Raw genomic sequence first — 16,220 nt, 5'->3', positions numbered from 1 at the left:
ATAGCTGAGGGGGCTTTAAGGATGAGCCCTATTGTAACTTGTTCTGTCCCGATAGTGGTCCCACTGTCACTTGGATATGAAATGCACACCACTGCCCATGTGTTCTCACCAACATCCTTCTCTCCTTCACTTTCAGAAACCAGCTCAGATAAGGACCTCATAAAAGCATTCATCCTCAAGAATAAAGACCTAATAAGTTTTCCCTTTTCTAAGGGTATTTGTATTTTGAGTTTTAAAACCAAAATATTATTAGAAGTGCAATTTTAGGTCTCAGCAAGCTAATAGAAGAGAATTGTTTGCTTTTGTTTGTTTGTTTGTTTGTTTGTTTGCAGAATGTGTAATAAAGACTTCTTCAGTGAGCTCTTAAAATTATGCAAATACATGTCTCTTTAAATGTCTGTTTAAGGCTCTAAATTTAGCTATCAGCTTACAAAAAAACATAGAGGATAGAAGAACAGAATGGATGACACTAAGAGAATGCTACCAGCAAAGTCCAGACTGTGAGAGCTTCTATAGGACAAATTGATACTTTATAAAATTTCACTGCAAGGAAGAGAGAGAACTATTAGGGGAACCTGTAGATTAAGAGATGTAAAACACATATTTAACCAATCAAAACATGTAGACCTTAGTTTGATCCTAACTAAAATAAACAAATTGTAAAAATGAAAATTATGGCATTTATGAGATAATTGGAAAGTTATAGATATAGAGAGATATTAGATAGAGATTATTCTATTGGTTCTGTTTCTCTGGACAGACGACTCTGGTCTTTGTCTGAGATTTGTCTCAAAATAGTACAAGAAATGCTGATGAGTGGATCAGAGATGGATGGGGCAAGACTGACCATGAGTTTATGGTTTTGGGTGCAGGGTGATGGGTACTTTTAAAAACAAGGGTATTAGTCTAAATAGACATTTCTCTAAAGAACACATCCAGATGGCCAACGGGCACATGAAAAGATGCTCAGTATCACTAATTATTAGAGAAATGCAAATCAAAACTATAATGAGTTATCATCTCATACTAGTCAGAATGGCCATCATCAAAAAGTCTACAAATAATAAATGCTAGAGAGGGTATGGAGAAAAGGGAACCCTTCTACGCTGTTGGTGGGAATGTAAACTGGTGCAGCCATTATGGAGAACAGTATGGAGATTCCTCAAAAAACTAAAAATAGACTTACCATATGATCCAGCAATCCTACTCCTGGCCACATATCTGGAGAAAACTCCAATTCAAAAAGACACATGCACTCCAATGTTCCATAGCAGCAGTATTTACAATAGCCAAGATTTAGAAACAATCTAAATATCCACTGACAGATGAATTGGTTAAAGAAGATGTGGTATATATACACAATGGAATACTACTCAGCCATAAAAAGAGCGAAATAATACCATTTGCAGCAACATGGATGGACCTAGGGATGATCATATTAAGTGAAGTAAGTCAGACAGAGAAAAACAAATATCATATGATATTACTTACATTTGAACTCTAAAAAAGGATACAAATTTTATTTACAAACCAGAAATAGACTCACGGACATAGAAAACAAACTATGGTCACCAAAAGGGAAAGGCAGGGAGGGATAAATTAGGAGTTAGAGATTAACAGACACACACTACTATATATAAAATAGATAAACAACAAGGACCTACTGTATAGCACAGCGAACTATATTCAATTTCTTGTAATAATCTACAATTGAAAAGTATCTGAAAATATATGTATGTATGTGTATGTATAACTGAATTGCTTTGCTTTATACCTGAAACTAACATTGTAAATCATCTACATTTCAACAAAAAATAAATTTTTTAAAGATATCTAACAAAAAAATAAGGATAATAGTATCTAAATATTATACATGTTCAAAATTCTCCAAAATAATAGTTAAAAACAAAATAAAACAAACAGAAGAAACTCTCTTGATCCATGTAACCTTTCCCCATGTCATTGGCAAGGCACAAAGAATTATATAAGCAAAGTTTTAACTCAACTCTGTCCAGTACTTATAAGCCCACTCCCCTCCTCACCCACTACACTTTATCTCAAGCAGCCAACACCAGTGGGGCCAATTCCCCTGCAAGGCTGCCTTTCAGGCCCTCCTGGGACAGTTTCCAACAACCAAAGGCAGCTAGAATTTGGCAAGATCGATTCCAGAGGAAAGACCTGGGAAAGGGAAGGGCTCACTGCCCATCTCTCAGCTCCTGAGAGAGGCAGAACTGGTTCTAAAATCCTGTTCTCTGCACTTCCATTCATAGCTCCCCACAAACACTCTTGTTTTCCTGAAAGGGGACTTGATCACAGCTCAGGGAGGAGAGAAAACATAGGTTCTCCTCTCCTAAGGGGTTGCTTGTCACCCCACCCCATCCCCAACAAATAGTAGCCCCAGCGCTCCTTTGAGACCCCCTGCATTTTTAATGAATGGTTTCAGGCTCATTAAAGAGTAGAGCTAATAATACCATGGGAACTCCCCACGAATTCACCACCCAGCTGAAAAAAAGGAACAGGACTAACTCCACTGCAGACTGTGAGCCCTGCTCAGTCTCACTCCCTTGTCCCCTCCCTAGAGGTGACCACTCTCCTGAGCTTAAATGTGTGGCGTTACCATGTGTTTCCTTTCTTTCTTTTAAAATAAAACAATGGACTTGGGCTTTTAAACATTTTATTGATTGTGGATTTTTAAAATTCTGGTACTACATATATGCTATTCGTAAATAATATACAGTATAATTATCACTGATGCTTTAAATTTTTACAAATGTTTTCATTACAGTAGGTACCCTTATGCAACTTGCTTTTCACACTCCGCAGTACATTTCTGAGATTTCCCCACATCCACGTGCATCACTCTCGGGCATTCATTTTCTCCCCGCTGAGTCGTATTCCCTTGAATGAAAGACTCCAGTTTATAGACCCGTTTCTCCTGCAATCGATGCTCAGGCTATGTTCGATTTTTCTCTTTTACATACAAGAGTGGAGTGAACATTCTGCAGTTTCCCTGTGCACAGCTGAGAGCCTTCCTCTCCGCCCCTTTTTCACTTGGTTGTTTCCGCTCTGTCCTCCATCCCGCCAAGTTCATGGGTGAGACCCTGACAGTTACTGGCCTGTCTCTCTCCGCTGATGAAGGGTTTGCTCTCTGCCTCTGTTGGGCAAAGTGAAGGAAGGGCGCTGGGCAGTTAACTCATAAGTTTGATCAGGATTCTCTCACTACCAGAACATACCCTCACGGTGTCTTACTTTAAGGATTAAGTTTGGGGAACTTAGTTATCTGAATAATTGCCCTGTCTAGACTCAACCACCACCTCCCTCAAGCCCTTGGCAGTATCCAAAAGGGGTCAGCGCTAACAGAGCACAGTTAAATATAGACATCTAGGAATAAAAGGCCTAATTAAGAACCAGGAAGTTGCTCTGGGGAAATTTAAAAGGTTTGCCAAGGCACACTTAGCTGTGCCAAAGCCTCATTTGGCAGGAAGATGTTGATGAGAGCCCCCAAGTCGAGGGAAGGAAAAGCAGATTTATCCCCCAAATCATCAGGGCTGGCTGGCTATCTGCTGCTTGTGTGTCCAACCCCCCACCCCGCCCCAAGTCACACTTTCTAGGACAGGGATGAAGGAAAACCACCAAAGGCAGTGACACCTCCCATGTCAGAGACACTCTCTCGAATTGCTCTAAAGTACTCATTTACCGAATGAAGAATTTTGGACACTCAAGATTCTTTCTAATTCAACGTGCATTTCTGACCCTTTGAACTTTCTGCCCTGATGAGGACAACATTCACCTCCCCGCCCGAGGTCAGACAGCGGAAACACCATTTTCACCCCGATGTGAGGGAACAGGTGAAGCCCAGTTTTCCAACTTTTAATGAACTCTTACTATATTTTATCACTGCAGTTCGACAGACTCCACGTGCTCATCTGGGGATGTGGCCATGTTTCTTGTAGATTCTGAAGGATTAAAAACAAGCATGAATTCAGAATGTTTATTCATCAGACCAATATAAATGAGATCCTTAAGAATCCATAATACACCCTCAATACAAAATGTAAAACTGTCATTTTTCTATCTCAACAGCAGGCTGACGGCGGTTATTCTGAACCATCTCAGACGGAGCAAGCGCCTTCTGATCTCACCTGTAAAATGGAGTTGTCCAGCTCCTAGGGTTCCCCAGGGGATCAGTGGAGATAATGTACCAGAGAGCACTTTGAAAAATATAAAGTGCAATTCCGATGGACTATTGACAGTCCTTTGTTAAGTGTCCAATTGATTGCTGAATGCCCTTGGATGCAATGAGGCATCATTCCTTATGAACCGCTTTATAACTCAGACCTTTCCACTAATTCAGAATGACCTTCCCTCCAATCAGCTCGGCTCCCGTGGTTTCACTTCAAAGCCCAGGAATTTGCTGCGTGGAAGGAATCTCGCAGAAGAAAGGGGTTTTAGAGGTCATCTCATGTCCAGCCTCCTGCCCTGTCCCCCCGGGGCAGGGGTGTGGTCTCCTCTGCATCCCCTGCCAGATAATCCCTAGACCTCTGCTTGGAAATCTCCCATGAGAGCAGCTTCCTAGGACGTGAGTAGCCCCTCCTACTGAGGAGAATGAGGCTGAGATGAACATGAACTCCATGGGGTCAAAAGTCGTTTCTACCACCAGCTCCAAGCCTCTGAACAGAGCAGGGGTTTGCAAACTACGGCCCGCGGGTCAAATCTGCACCAATGCTAGGTTTTTGCAGTCTGAGGGCTAAGAATGGTTTTTACATTTTTAAATAGTTCTTTTTAAATTTTGAATAGCATTTTATGACATATGAGAATTATATGAAATTCAAATATCAATATCCACAAATAAAGTTTTACTGAAACATAGGCATTTTCCTATTTTCTGTGGCTGCTTCTACACTACATGGCAGCTTTGAATGATTGCTACAGACACCTCACAGCATGCAAAGCCTAAGATATTTACTCTGTCCTTCCACAGAGAAATTTTGCCGACCCACTTTAGAGTTACATGAGCAATCCCAACCCCTCTTTAAACGGGTGAACAATGTTTTCATGTCATTGATCCATCCTAGCAAACCTTTTTAAGGACTTATGATGGTGCCCAGGTGCTGTGCTGGGCACTGGGCAGGTTAAAAAAAAAAAAAACAGTAAGAGACTAGATCTTAAATGTTCTCATCACCAAACAAAAAATACATAGAGACACCATATGAATTCAGAGGAAGGAAAGACAGCATTTTGGAAAGATTTCACAAAAGGAAATTTGAACTTGAACTTAAAGAATGGGATAGGTTTTGGAGAGTTGGAGAGAATTAAGAGGTTGTTTGCTTTTTGTTTGGGGGTTTTTTGTTTGTTTGCTTGTTTTAGCACAAAAACATTCCATTTAAAGCCGTGGAGTCAGAAAACCTAGAGATGTGTTTAGAGAACCCAGTGGTTCATTCACTGTGTACTTAGAGTGTCGACAATGAGGCAGGCTGATTCCAGGTACCAGGTTACAACAGCAGACAAAACAAGGATCCCCACCCTGGTGTAGATTACATTCTAGTGACCACGTGCCTGCAGTAAAAGGTTCACCCGGGAGAATACGGGGCCCTAGGTTGAGGGTAGGTTACAGGCAGAGCGGAACACCCACCGCTCACTCAAGGGCACTGGAGTCACAATCAGAAACAGGCAGCACCTGGCCCCACTCTTCAGCCTTGCCACACACTCTGGCCTTGGGCACTTAACCTTTTGGTGGGTCCTCAATCTCCTCATCTTTAAAATTAGGGAGCAGGACCAGATCTAACTCAAGAATTCTATGAAAACATCTTGATTTGCAAATCACAAAATTTCTGGGATTCATAGAAAAAAAAATCTAGATAACCACTCACTTTGGTTTTCTTTACAAGTTGCAGTTGCGTTTTTCTTATTTCGTTTCTTTAAAGCTCTCAAAGTGTGTGTTTCTTTAAAAAAAAAAAAAGTACTATTACATGGTTCCTAACTTCAAGGTCTACAATCCAGTGGAAAACAAGACACACACAATGAATAAGAGTGTGGACCCAGAAGCCAGATCACCTGGGCTTGGATCCGAGCTCTGCCCAGACCCCGGACCAGCAGTGCCACGCCTGCTGGGGAAGTGACCTGACCTGCCCCCGTGTCAGTTTCCCAATGAAATGAGGAGAGTAATGATATTGACCATAAAAGGCTGTCGTGAAGATTAAATGAGACAGCAGGTGTAACGGGCTGGCAGAAGTTCCCGTGGGTACTACTATTTTTATTGTTATTACAGACAAAGAAACCAGTGTGATGAAGTGTGGCTGAGGAAGTTATCAAAAATTTCGAAGGAAGAATTGGATCACAGAGTGGAGAGCACTCCTGTCTGGCAAAGACGAGTGTTGAGACAGGCTTCCTGGGTGTTGGCGGAGAAGCAGGTGTGCTCCCAGCAGACAAGTGGGCTGGTGGTATTTTGAGGAGATGAAGCTACATGAGCAAAGATGTCCCCAACTGACCCCGTCTCCCCCCACTCGTGGCTCTGTGTCCTCTGCGCCTTGTCTCCATGAATAGGACTCCTTCCCTGCCCTGCCTCATCGGCACGGCACCACCAACTGCTCAAGATGGAAACGCGGGGGTCTTCCTTGCCTCCTCCCTCCAGCTCATCCTCCCATCTGGTCATGCGGATTTTGCATCCCACACATCTCTCAAATCCCGTCTCTCTGTCTCGATATTCCTCTATCTCTCCATCTCTCTTTATGTCTCTAAATCTCTCTCTATCTCTATGTCTTTTTGTACCTCAGTAACCCTCTAATGGTTCGCCTTGCTCCTAGTATCAAATCCCACTTCTTGACCATGTGGGATCAGTTCCCTCCCTCCCCCTCTGCATCCCAGCAGCCTGAATTTCTTTCATATCCCCAGATGCTTGCTGTTTCTTCTGTCTGGAATGTTCCTTTCCGATCTCCTCGCCCCCTCTCCTTGCAACCAGCCATACTCACCCTTCAGGTGGCAGTCTTAATGCCACCTCCTCAGGGACACATCTCTGACTCTTGCACTCGACTGGCACCCTCTCGGGGTTCTCTGTACTCGCCACAGTCAGAATCCATCCATCATTAATGTGCTTGTTGTGAGTCATCTGTAAATTCCACGAGGGCAGGGATTTTTTAAATGTCATTTGCACCCAACAAGCATTTTTTACAAAAAAAGAAAAGAATAGAATAAGTAGAACAAGACAGAATAGACTAGAAGAGGATAGGATGGGGTAGAATAGAAAATATAAAAATAAATTGAATATAGTAAAACTAATAATTTTTCTGAAAGGCTTGTCTCTTACATGCGTGAGTTTATGTGTATTCTGGGTTGAGATATCGAATGTCACTCTTAGTGTAGGTAACAGCCAGGCAAGTTGGAAAGCCAGGGTCCTAGGGAAATAGCAGACGTGTGCTCCCACCTGATGGCCCTCCAGTGTGTGAGCACCAGTCAGGGTGGCCTCCGCAGCTGACTGGTGCTCACACCAGCCCAACATCCCCAGCTTATTCCCCGGGTAATGTGGTTGTTGGTTGCCTCTCCTTGGAACTTTGTCTGCATCCTTATTATAGAGTGGATCCTAGAAATGACAGTGACATACTCTGCTGCCATGTTTCCCTCTCACCAGTTGATTTCTCAGGACTTTGGCACAAGAATTCCAAAGGAAAGTGGAGGGGGAAGGGCAGAAGGAGGATAGGGAGGGAGGAGGGGGAGGGACAGGAAGGGAAAGAGGAGGGGGATGAGCTCCTTGTCACCCTGTGCTGTGTTCCAAAGATCCCACATTCTCTTCAAAGTGCTCACAAATTAACCCTTCCATATCCAACTCTTATCCAAGATGGACAATCCGCTTACCTGTCTGTACCCTGTAAAATCAACTTCCTCTCCATTCTGAAACAGAAACACACATGCTGGCCAGCATCTTCTTCCAACACAACTCCTCTTCTCTAAGATTCTTCCCATTTCGACCAGGAATGACTGCACAAGCTCATCTGCAAGTTGCCCCAGGAACTTGCAACATAATTCACTGAAATCTGAATTCAGAGTAGCTGCACTTTTCTCCAAAGCTGGTCGGCTTCCACAGTGACCCGCCAGTGCTCGTTCTCTCTGCCTTCTATCCCGCCATTCTCTTTGTCAGAGAAATCAGACGGAAGTTGGTCTCTCTGAACTCTGCCTCCTTTGGCCACCAAGCTGCAATTTCACCAGCAGCTGCAAGCTCCGTCTCTCCCTCCCTGATCTTATCTGGAACATCTGTAAGTCCCTTGTGGGCTTTACAAGTGTTTTGCAAGCCTCAGCTCACCTCCCCCCAACACGCCTCTTGTAATCACTCTTGGTTGCGTGCTTTTTCTCAATCTTATGCAAGAGTCTTTTTAAAGTTTGGGATCATCAAGTCCATCACAGCTACCTTGGATTCTTTCAATACTTCGCCCCTTCCTTCCTCCTCGGAACCTGTTGTGATGGCAGAGATGAGCTCATTTCTGAGAGCGTCTCACTGTCAGGAGCGGTCCTCCCTGGAAGGGTCACATGTCACGGAAGCACACAGTGGGCTGTTTTCCTGAAGGCTTCATGGCATGCACCCTGCTCGGGGTGTGTGTCCAAGCAGAACCGGGTTTTCTCTTCTTGCTGATCAAGAACCCTGGGGTGACACAAGTGGCGTCCACTTTCTTTTGGGCAGAATATCAAGTCTGAAAGAGATGATTTGCCTTGTTGCCTCCTATCCCCTGGGAGACCAGTAGGCAATCCAATGAGTTTATCAGAAAACCACTGATTGCAGCTGGAAAAGCTGGAAAATAAAAGTTTGCGATCTTTCATTTTGCTTTCTCAGAAAGGAGTCCTTTTCAGAGTAACGATAATAGTTGTTCAGTCTCACTGAGTGCTGATTTTTTGCCAAGCAAGTTTCTAAGCACTTGAAACATACGATTTCATTTAATCCGCCAACAACGTTTTTGGACAGGACCTATTTATTACTTTCATTCTACAGATGAGGACACAGAGACACAGAGAGGTGACATTTGTCCATGATCATAGAAAGAATAAATGATAGAGGCATGATTGGGACACGGGTCCACCCAATTTCATAGTCTGTACTCCTGCCCACCAGGTCATAGCCACAGATGTCTTGTTAAAAAATTTTTTTTAATTTTACATTTTTGGGGGAGGTAATTAAGTTTTTTTTTTATTTATTTATTTCAGTGAAGGTACTGGGGATTGAACCTAGGACGCTGTGCATGCTAAGCACGAGATCTACCACTGAGTTATACCCTCCTCCGGCAACAGATGGCTTCAATCTTGAATTATTCCATTGGTCTTTTTAAACCTATTCTGGGTAGGGAGGGTATAGCTCAGTGGTAGAGTGCAAGCTTAGCATGCACGATGACCTAAGTTTAATTCCCAGTACTGCCTATAAAAATAAATAAATAAATAAATAAACCTAATCCCCCCCCCCAAAAAAAAAATCCCAAAATAAAATAAATAAACCTATCCTGGACCATCTATTTATAGCCACTAAATATTACTCCTGCCAGCCTTACCTAGGACTTGGGGCATAGAAATGTCTTCTTGAGTTTTGATGATCTGTAAACTCATTGAACACTGCCACTCTTATGTTAGAAATGTCTGCTTTCTCTGCCTCTGTTATGCTTCTCACTATTGCACAGCAATAATTTGTTTCCATGTCTGTGAGCTCTCTGGTCTGAGGGGCTATCACGTACTCATTTTTTGTGTCTGCTGAATGAATGATTGAATGAACGAACGAATTTGATGCTATTTATTCTCATTAACACCTTTCAACATGTCGAAGAGGCTGACTCCAACTGGGAAACAGTCGCACCTGTGTTTTGTTAGGAACAAGGCTGTCTTTTCCTGGTGGGGTTGACCTTTCCAAGGAGGTGACTGATGGAATGCCATAAAACTCCCTCTTCTCACAAATTCTCACTCAGGCCTACTGTTCCACAATTAAAGATTTATTCCTTTGACCTATGTCTTACCAGCCATTTGCACCTTAATCCCTCTCCTCCGGAGAAGGAGGATGTCATGGAGCCTAGAGGAGGGAGTGTAAAGGCAAGAAATCTGTACAGAGGAACACAGGGGACCTCTGAGAAGGGCCGGAGCCAGTGGTGTCGTGAGGGTGGAGACTGGGAGTTCCACAGGTAAAAGAACGGACCCAGAAATGTCCTCTTAGGTGACTCTCAAAACACTTTTCCATAAGATAATTCATAATTTCAAAGCAGAGAAGAAGCTTAAACCAACTCAGCTTATTTAAAAATCCAAGTCCTTATCAAAGCACTTCTTTAAGAAAATAGCCTCAAAGGCTTTGGTAGAAATCTGAGGAATTAGGCAAAATGAGGTCAGTCTAGTATGTGCTGTGTGCATCTATAAAGACACAGACCGAATTGCGTCGTACTTCTCAGGGAAGTCCTGAGTCAGCAGAAGAGGCCACCTGCACCCCAAGTGCCCACTTCCAAGAGACTATCTGTGGCTTTATCTTGGCCCAGGGCCCAGCCCTCTTCCCAGCACATTTCTGACTTTCCTGCTACTCACATCCAGTGCTGGTTTAGAAATAAAAGGTTGCTGTCATCTTGGGTGAGGGAAGGAGCCCTTCTCCACAGATTTCCTTAAAAAACAGTTCTATCAGCTTTCCAGGTGACAGCCTCCCATTCCCGCTTCTTGCTTTCGCTCTCACTCTCTTTGGGGATCCTGGGTCAGCAAGGTCGGCTCCCTCTGCCTCAGTTTCTGCATCTGGGCTTGGGGATTTGGGGGTGGGGCAAAGGAAGTGATTATTTCATTAGCAAAGTGCTTAATAGCATTTCATTATCTATCAGCATCTCCCTTCCCTTCTTCCTCACTGGGATATTTTGAGAACTAATGAGATAATGGTCTGCAAGTGGTTGGAGCCCCTCTGAGGGAGTTAGATGGTACCCAGGACACCAGCCCCACTTCCTCCTAGAGTACTTCTGGTCATTAACAATGCCCATGTGTTTAGACCCAAGGAGTGACCTCACCCAGCAGCCGCAAGCCACACACACAAACACACACACACACACACACTGCCTCATGGTCAATTACCACAAGACACATCCATGTTATTTACCAATTCTGATCCTCAAAGCAAATATATGAAGTAAATCAATGGCAATCCTGTACGAGACCAAGAATTTCATATTTTAAAATGATGAATCATAAATAAATAAGAAACAGAAACCCACTCAATTCTGACCCAGAAGTAAGGGGTTGCACAATGCACTTGCAATAATATGCTAAAAAAAAATTACAAATTCACATTGAATAAAATGCATTTGTGTGCAGGATAAAATATTAGTAAGGGATGCTCGTCTTCCTGGATGCCTCTAAGAAGCACACCACAGTGAAGGGAGTTCACTGAGCCCCCAGAACATGAAAGGAAAAGACCTGGTTCTATAACAAGCTCACAGAGATCAACCTAATTAACTGATCAATTTGGAATGGGGGCAGATGAGGAAATCTGTTCAAGTATCTCTTTGATGAAATCGACAGGCAAGTTTGGTGCAAATAGAGGGGGAACGGAGAGAGAGAGAGAAATGAATCTCAAGCAAGCAATTCCTTCCAGGTCTCTGGTTGGTAGATTTTGAGGCCAGCCCCCTCTCCAGTTTCACAGCTTTGCAAAATTTAACTGTTTCTCTGTGTTCCACTGAAATACTTCATTTCAGAATCCCACAAAATGATTTTGTCTCCTGCTCATTTGTATTAGGAATTTTAGAGTCTGACATCCAAGTGAAGTGGGCTCTGGGAACTCGGGAGAAAATGTTAGATCTGTTTAGATTTCTGCTTTTCATTCTACACATATAAGGGGAAGATTTTAAATATTGAAAGGAGGAAATAAAATATGGAGGAGGTAGTCAGACTCAGTCTTTATGGAATAATAATTGCAAACCTTTTCCAAATCTTTCTCCTCATTTTGTTTCGAATAGTGCAGTAGCCTCTCTTCGGTTTTTATAGCGGCATTCACTTCCGTGGGATTATGTTAGGCAAAGAATTTGAATACAGACCACTCCTCCTCTGGCTCTCAGCCCTGGGGACCCGACAGCTGGGAATTGTGTGGCAAATAATCTATTACAAATAATGAAGAATTGAAGTTTATCAATGATTTATTACACAGCATATAAACAGAATATCTCAAGGTTATTACCCAGGTTCCAATTTGTTTTCACTTCCTTTTCTTCTTCTCTTTTGGATCACAGAGTTAAATTAGTTCTACTCTTAAGTTCATGGTGCATTCATCAATCCACAAAAGGTCCCTCTTTTATCTTACAGTGGCTTTCTCTCCTATGTCCTGACCCCCACTCCAGTCCTCCTCACTCCTATTTTGATTTAGACATATGTATAAACCTACTTGAAAAATACATGGTATTGCTTTATGCCTGTGTGTGTCTAACTGCAAAAAGCAATGTGCTAAAGATCTCATTCTTTTGCTTACTTTTTTAAAAAATCCAATTCTATGCTTTTGCAATCCACCCTTGTTGTAGCTGTGAGTCTAATTATTACAGCTGATGGCTTACATGTAACCGCATTTGCCCTTGTCCTAGCAATGGACTCCTGGTTGACTCCACTTCTTGGCTGCAAGGAACATGCACAGAGCTGTCCCCTCACGGATTTGTGCCAGCCTGTCTCTGGGGTTTGCACCAGGAGCAGGGTTGCCGAGGCAAAGGACATTCCCTCCAGAAGTTCGAGAGGCTTTCTATTTCCCTACATGCCTTTCCTCGCTTGATATTTAAAAGATTTCCAATTTTTGACAATGTGATAATTTTAAAGTGGATCACATTGTAATTTAAATTCGCATTTCTCTGATTACTAGTGAAGTGAATATCTCTTCATATGCTTATTAGCTATTTGCATTTCTTCTCTGAACTGCCTACATCCTTGACCCATATTTTTCCTATGTGAGTTTCCTCTGTTTTTCTTGCCAACTTGCAGGAGTTTCTTGGGGGCATTAATTCCTTATTGATTTTTGGACACTGCAAACTTCTCTCCCCAGTGCCATCTGTCATATAGGTTAACTGTTTTGAGCTGAAATCTTTACTTTTGATGTACTCAGACCCATCAATTTTCCACTTATGGTTTATGTTCTTTGGGTCTTGGTTAAGAAATTTCCTTCAAACCCCAGAACCACAAAGATAATTCTTCTACATACTCCTCTATAAAATGTGTATCTTTTCCCTTTTTGTCTTAGGTCTTGAATGCATTTGGAATTTATTTTTACATATGTTGTAAGATGGGAATCCAACTTTTTTTTCCCCCATGGTGAATCAGTTTTCTCAGTACCATCCACTAAATGATCCATCTTCTCCTAACTGGTTTGGGAAGAAGCTTTACTAGGTACCAGTTTCTGATGGAAACATGTCAGTCTCTTTGGTCATTTTGCCTGTGTCTGCACCCCTACCCCACAGTTTTATTATGGTAGCTTTGAGACGGGCAGGAAGGGGCAGGGCACAGTGCTTTAAGAAATAACACAGCAATTAATACCAGGGCAGCAAAAAGTGGGAGATTTGATCCCTAGTAGACCCTGGCCTTCATTATCCGCTCACTGTAATATATTAGCACGATAAATGGCACTCCCACAGGGCCATGAGAATTCCAGGGCCAACCATAAAAGGTCAAAAAGTGGGTAGTGGCCCAATTCTTGGGAATTGCCACCCCCTCCCCAAAGTAGCTGAAATAATCCTCCCACTTGTTAGCATATGAAGTTACTGAGCCCAAACTAACAGCCCCCACACCTCATGGCTGCTCTCCCTTTTAGGTGAGATGGACCACACTCTGTCTATGGAGTGTGCATCTCCCTTTACTTTAAGCTGAGCACCCAACTCCCACACCTCATGGCCTTTCTCTTGCCTTCTGACACAGCCTGTATTCTGTCTATGGAGTATGTATCTCTCTGAATAAGTCTACCTTTATTCAACTGTGGCTCGCTCTTGAATTCTTTCCTGCATGAAGCCAAGGACCCCCACTTGGTGGGGCACATCCCAGACTCAGCCAAGACCTAGGACATGGCCATCCTCTCACACCACATTCATTTTTCCTGTATCAGTTTTGAAAAATGTCTTAGTCAATATCTTTTGTTCAATGGAAGAGAAGGCTGGGGTTGTAGTTACTAGACTGAGAATTATACACAATCCCACAGTCTCCCTTATCCTTGTCCTAGCCCATAATTCTCACACTGGGTCACCCGTGGGAGCATAGCCTACATGTAACTGTCATCTGTAATGTATGGCAAAATGGGGAAAAGAGATTATGTCAGGCAACATCAAAGTGATCGCCTATTTGCCCTGCATAATTCTTCAGAATTAAAATTGTGTCTTTCAAGATAAGAGAGTCAATATTTTTTACTCTTCATCCTGAAAGCTATTCCCTTTTAAAACCTATAAAACAATTCTATAGAAATGAAAGCTTTTCAAGGACAGTTTTACTGGGTCTCCAAGATGTCCTAAGAAGGTAATATGTGTGAAGCCACTGAGGGGCAGAATGGTTGGTCATTTATTCCCCTGTTCCTCTCCAACAGCTAATCTGCAGTGGATCTGAAACTAGGACCCAGATCTCCTGAGACTTCCTTGCCAACGTCATACATAGTTATCCAATGTCTCCCGTGTGCAAGACATCACTGCATGGAGTAGAAAAATGAATAAACAGACATGGCCTCTGCCTGCATGTTACTACTCAGTGACTTGTCTGGGACCTGGGTTGCACCCTCACTCATGGAAGGATGAACGTCTAATGAAGCTGGACAGCCTTTAGCCCATTCTATCAGCCAGAGGTCAATTCAAACACATTTTACACAGACCTGCTCGCAATCAGCGCTCGCAATCAGCTAAACATTCTAACTGGATCCTGCCAAGGTGGATTTACTGGCCAAATATAGGCTTCATCTCCAACTCAGATGAGGGGAAAATGGCATGCCAAGAATGTCCTTCAAGGGGGAAGGTATAGCTCAGTGGTAGAGTGCATGCTTAGCATGCACAAGGTCCTAGGTTCAGTCCCCAATACCTCCTCTTAAAAGTAAATAAATGAATAAACCTAATTACCCCCCCAAAACAAACAAACAAACAAAAACAAACAAACACAAAAAAAGAATGTCCTTCCAGAACAGGAATGAGATTGAATCTGCACTAGTGTTTCTGGATACTCACAGTTGAAGAATTTCCAGATGAAGGAAAGGACAGAATATTCAAGAACAGAGGGGGGAAAAAGGAAGGAAGGTAGGGAGGAAGGGGAAAGAAAAGAAAAGAGAAAGAAGATGAAAAGAAAAGGCTGGTGCTTAGGTGGGAATAACTAGAAAAAGAAGACAGCATATAACAGGAAGAGACAGCCCTAAAAAGCCTTGTTCCTTCAATGTCCCTGACTTCACCAGAACCTGGTTACTTGGAATAAATATCAGTGCTTAAACAGCACACATGGGGGTGGCTGACACAAAGAAAGTGCCCAATAATTATTATTATTTTTTAAAGTAGATAATTATCTCTTAGAAATCAAGGAACCAAGGAGGAAATCAAACTATCACTTACAAGCATGAAATAAACTGAACTCTATTCTCATTGTTTCCATTTTTTGTTTTCCCTTAAGTCCTATTCCTGAAGGAGTATCTCATTTTAAAATAATCCACATGTTGTCAATTGTAGCAATAAAACAAAATAAAACTAAAGAGAGGGAAAGGAAAGAAGCTCTAATGTTTGCCTAAAGAAAGTTCCAGCATATCCAGATTTTGAATTCTAATTCAGTCCCCAAAATTATTCAAAATTGGCTGGTGGATTAAGAGTAACATGGAAGGATACTGAGAGTTTATTGAAGTTTAAAGGTAAGTTAGATAATGGTGTAGCACATCATTTAACTATTATGCTGTACACCAGAAATTGACACAACATTGTACACTGATCATGCTTCAATTTAAAAAAAAAGAGTTCAGCGCCTAGAGCCAGACTGCTCAGCTGAGATCTTACCTCTTCCTCTTAAATAGCGATGAGGCTTTGGGCAATATTTTTAACCTCTCCATGCTTCAGTTTCCCCATCTGCAAAATGGAACTAGAAATTAAACCTGTCTCATAGGATTCTTGAAGTTATTCAATGAATTCATACACAGAAAATCAGTCTGAACAGTGTCTGTTACATAATGAGAAGTCAATAAACGTTAGTTGTTATTAACATCATAACAGTTTCATCTCATATCTATCTGCATAGAAAAGTTGGTAAAGATATAGCATAAA

General features: G+C 42.3%; 1 protein-coding gene and 1 long non-coding RNA gene across 2 annotated transcripts in view; one reads left to right on the top strand and one right to left on the bottom strand.

The window, feature by feature from the left end:
* Positions 1-16,220, top strand: part of ARFIP1 (ARF interacting protein 1) — a 1,058,373-nt gene that overhangs the window by 441,516 nt on the left and 600,637 nt on the right. The gene's annotated exons all lie outside the window — the stretch shown is intronic.
* Positions 3,856-8,586, bottom strand: LOC105079716 (uncharacterized). Its single transcript, XR_836295.3, has 3 exons — positions 7,849-8,586; positions 6,969-7,105; positions 3,856-3,956 (listed from the first exon to the last, which is right to left on the bottom strand). It is a non-coding gene; the product is annotated as an uncharacterized LOC105079716 (long non-coding RNA).

Source organism: Camelus bactrianus, chromosome 2 (assembly GCF_048773025.1).
Source record: "Camelus bactrianus isolate YW-2024 breed Bactrian camel chromosome 2, ASM4877302v1, whole genome shotgun sequence".
In the NCBI taxonomy this organism is placed as follows: Eukaryota; Metazoa; Chordata; class Mammalia; order Artiodactyla; family Camelidae; genus Camelus; species Camelus bactrianus.
Note: the sequence above shows the minus strand (reverse complement) of the source record. Positions and strands in the feature narration are given on the sequence as shown.